Here is a 4,831-nt window from a genome sequence, read left to right on the forward strand (position 1 = left end):
ATCTTTGGCAGCTCCCTCTCTCTTTGCTCTTCTCAAATAGCCGTGCTATTTTTCTCTGGCTCCTCTCTTTAGGATATAAACCTGTTGAATTTATCAGGAGCCTGGCTATTTATCTTGTGAAATTCTACATCACTGGAGGTTGATAAAAACCCAGAAAGCACAGAAATCGACGTCTTCAATCCCAGAACCAGTGAGACAAGCGCACTAGGGGGGCGAAGAAGGGAATTTGCTGCCTTCTTTCTGCAGCCAGGTTCAGAACATGCTATCATGTTGCCTACTTTCCAGAAACTAGAGCCATGGGAGCTAGCCAAGTTGTTCAGAGGTAGTTTATTTTTTTTAAAGATTTATTTATTTATTTATTTGAGAGGGAGAGAATGGGTGGGAAGGGGCAGAGGGAGAGGCAGAGAGAATCTCAAGCGGACTCTGTGCTGAGCGTGGAGCCTCAGGCGAGTCTGGATCTCACAACCCTGAGATCAGGACCTGAGCTGAAATCAAGAGTCGGACGTTTAACCAACTGTGCCACCCAGGCGCCCCCAGAGGTACTTTAAAAGGAGAATTTGCTCAGTCTCTGCTTCCCCCAGAAGTATCGTGAAATCAAAAAAGCCTTAAGAAAACATAAAAGCTTCAATACATTCACGTGTTCTGGTAGAAGGCTCCATTTTGAAAGGCTGCATTTTCACTCGTAAGCATCTGAAATAATCTTAAAAATCTAAACTCTGAAACTTTCAGAGTTAAGGCCACAGAGAGCTCCTGAAATAGTGACATCTTACTATAAATTAATTTCTAGTGGTCAACTTAATGTCTTCTTAGAGAGACCAGAACTGTAGTCACCAGCCTCAAATGTCAGGTTCACTCCCATGAAGAGTCGTGACTTGCTGTGTTATTAGGAATTTGTCTCTCTCAATTCTTTTCTGCCCAATTCACTTTTTCCTTTTTTCTCACATTCCCCTCATCTACTATTATGTCTTCACTCTCATAATTACTATAAACAAAATATGTATCCGTAACAACTTGGTTTTGAAAAATATAGAGAAACTAGATTTTAGGCTTACAGAAATATCAAGCACGTAAAATGTTCTACACAGGGAGGTTAGAGTTTTGGCTTGGAAACGTAATAGGGCAATGTCTAAAAAATGGATTCGATCTCTGGACCGAAGTGGTAAACGATGAAATAAATGAACATGAGATAAACATGCTGACGGTGTCCTCCAAGACCTTGGCCGGCTAACGCGATGAAGACCTCACGGGCCCTCAAGGCATATGTGTGTGAAGGAACATTTTCGTTTGGCAAATTTCACCCTTCATTTTCTGGGTGTTGCAGGATGGGGGCTGGCCCGAAACCTTTTTGACATGCCTGAAAGAGAAGGATTTAAGTTGAGTTCATTATCTCTTTAGTGCCGAAGTCTGGGAAACGAAGAGGCTAGACCAGGGAGGCTCAATCCATCTAGCGTTCCTTTTTGTTTTTCAAGCTGCCCTGACAATAATGTGGCAGGGTGAAAAGATCAGGAACACTTTATACACATTGTGCTAATTACTGCAAGTACTTAAAGTTGTAATTAGCTTATTATACTGCAGAGATCCTAACATGGCATGTCTTTCAAAAGAATTTCTCTCCAGATCATTAGTGGGAAAGCTAACAACATCTGCTTCAAATAAAATCAACCAATTAGCACAGGCAACTCCACATAGTTTGCAATCAGAGAATTATATTGTGCCAAGTGCTAATTTCAATGTGAATGCTATCTCCTTCTCATATCCCACGCTTCTCTGCCAGCACAGCTGGTGTTTAACACCACTGACTTCAGCGAAGTCTCCAAAAACTTATGTTAATTTGAAATAACCTAATCAGAAGTGTGCAATACAGACTGAGGTTGATCTCAGCTTAATTAAAACTGACCTTGTCATTTCACTGCCTGTAAAACACCATTATCTCACCATTTATCGCTCAACTACCACAAATATTCCATTTATGTGAAAACCCAGGAAGACGAGTTCCAAACCACTAGAGCTATTTTGAGCGCTGAAGTTTAATGGAAGGAGAGGTCTGCCTTTAAGTACCGGGCAACAATAAAGGTAATTCAGCAGACTCAAAATAACTTGTCAGCCCTACCCATGAAGGCTGCTTCTGCCCACTTCCGTTGGCTCGAATGGCACATTCACTCCACAGACTGACAGGCATTAGCAGATGTGAAGGCTTTCATTTTAAAATTAATATCTCACCCAGTACCTTTCAGCAAGCTGAATCGTTCAATCAATAAGCATGACATGGCAGGTGTGATGTGTACAAGGCACTAAATTCTTCTGCCAAAGGTACTAGAAAACATCTGCTCACATGCGTGTGTGTGCATGTCAATGGATGAACTGCTGAGGAAAATGATTGCAAGTGGAATATATAATATGCTTGTATTCAATGAGATAAAATTAAAAACAAAGATCGTATTTTTATGGTGCAGACCTGCCATCAAACACACCTTGTTTAACCGGCCTTGTCTATAACCCCGTGTTTTTATAGGTACATGGTCACCTGTCTGTCAAATTAAGCAACCACCATTCTGGTTTTCTGCACTTTAACAGAAATATCTCCAGCTTCTCCTTCTGGGCTTTGTTTGTTTATTTTCATACCATCTTAGTCCATAAAGTATCCAGGGCAGTGCTATAAGTATTGAAAAATAGATTCATGAAATAATTCAAATGATTCACATCAGGAAGACTTTTTATCTGTCCACACATCACATGCTCAGCCATAACTCAACATAATTGCTGATGCTTTTCTTCCAATCAAGCAAGCCCCCCTTTTCCTCTTGTTCTATCCACTGAGCCACACCCAATCTCTGATTACCATAGCCCCCGTGAACTTCACCCCACAACACTTACTTGCTAGGCCAATCTTTTGATACAATCAGATATTGACTATCTTGAATTGTTTAATGTGTTCTGGTTTTATCTTGGCCAAGTCATGGAGGGATAGTCTCATTCCATTTATAAGGAGACCCTCTGATCTTTCGGAACAAACAGAGGACAGGGTGCAAAAATAACTGAATTCTTATCTTGATTCTCCTGACTCTATGACCTGGATAAGTATGGCCTGGAACCATATACCAACTTGTCCAAGCCCAGGTCTCCCCATCTGTGAATGAGATTAATAATACCTACCTAAGAAAGTGAATTTTGAGATTAAAAGAGATACTACGATAGATGTGACTGAGTCTAGGAGTTCAACAAATGTTTAGTGAGTAAGGTACATGGGAGGTAACCAAAGACTTAGTGAAATACTGCTTCAACAAATGTAAGACCCCAGGAAAAAAATTTACCAAGGAAGGAAACAGAAAGTGGCCATTTTAGAATGTTCATAAAACTAGCCTATGTGCCCGTGAGAGGGGTTATTTACATTCAAAACCCTATTTTTAGAAGTAAAAAAAAATGGTATTTGGGCACAAGAGAACAAAGTCCATGTCGATTTGAACCAATGTAGGTGAGTAAAGGAGTCTCCATCTCACTAATGATGTTCGGGCCCTGTGAGATGTTGGTATAATGGGTAGAAATGAATGCTTTGTGATGCTAAGTGCTAACAAAATGAAGACAGACTATGGAGACAGCATAGCTCCATCTCTGTTTTCACTGACGGTATTGTTTTATTTTGGCTATTACTATTATTCAGGTTACTTTGGAAATCCATATGACACAAGACTCCAAATCAGAAATACTGTGCAACTAAACCCTCAGACATGATAGAAAGCTTTTCAATGAAAATCTTCATCATTTCTCAGAGAACCATTCAAACAGAAGTACAACCACAGTTAAACTGACGAACCCAAACCAAAACAAAAACCTGTATCCACTGAAGCACCATTTGTCCAAAATAGATATAAATTAAAATAGCCTACGATTAAAAAATTTTTTCATTGGTGTTCATATGACCCTGAGGTCATTGAATCAACAGATACATAATCTGTATTAATTGTATTTTATCAACTCATAATTTTAACATTGTTAAAATGTGTATGTTTAACTATATCGTGTCCATTCTGGCTTTTCCAAGACCATCTCAATTTCATATTTTCAATTGTTGTATAAGTAGACATGTGTTTGTCAGACCATATATCCCAATTTGGGATGCAAAAACTCTGGTCTCCACATTTAATTGTGAGCCCTCAGTTCACTGGAATGTGTAATGAACCAGAAACTCCATTCCAGGTCGCTAGGACTGTGCTTCCAAACATAAGTATTCGATTCATGCTTTATAAGAAATACTTCTGTACCACCTATGTGTCACTTCATATGTGGACTTATCAACAAAATGAGGGAATTCCCAAGAACAGATTTGGGCCACTTTTGCTTCAGCACAAATCAGTAATCACAGAAATTCCCCTAGGGTCCTTTTCTCAGTTTTTTCAGCCCCTTTTTTCCTTCTTCTTCTCTGACTGCATAGTAAAGTTTCTTAGTGCCCATGTTATAACAACTTCCATTCCAAAAAGCCCAGACAATGGATGATGTTTACTTGCTGTTTGCAAACAACAGAATCCACAAAGTTGCCAGCAGATGCCCTTGATTCACTGTGAATGAGAAAGGGAATTAGAGGAAATCACTGTGCATTGTGTGTCCAGCTGAGACGGATGCTGGCAGAGGCGCCAGGCAAAATTTCAGAGCCCAAAAGTATATTTTCTGGGCCTTTCCCACTACAAACCAGTCCCTTAGAGGCTGACCATCCCCCTTGTAGCTCTATTCAAGATATGTCCACTTTTCAATTTTTTAAAGCCATCTTTCATTTTCTCAAGACCTGCGAGTTCATCTGATAAAATGAGTGACTGACATCGTACTTCCCAGATAATCT

Source organism: Halichoerus grypus, chromosome X (assembly GCF_964656455.1).
Source record: "Halichoerus grypus chromosome X, mHalGry1.hap1.1, whole genome shotgun sequence".
NCBI classification, from domain to species: Eukaryota; Metazoa; Chordata; class Mammalia; order Carnivora; family Phocidae; genus Halichoerus; species Halichoerus grypus.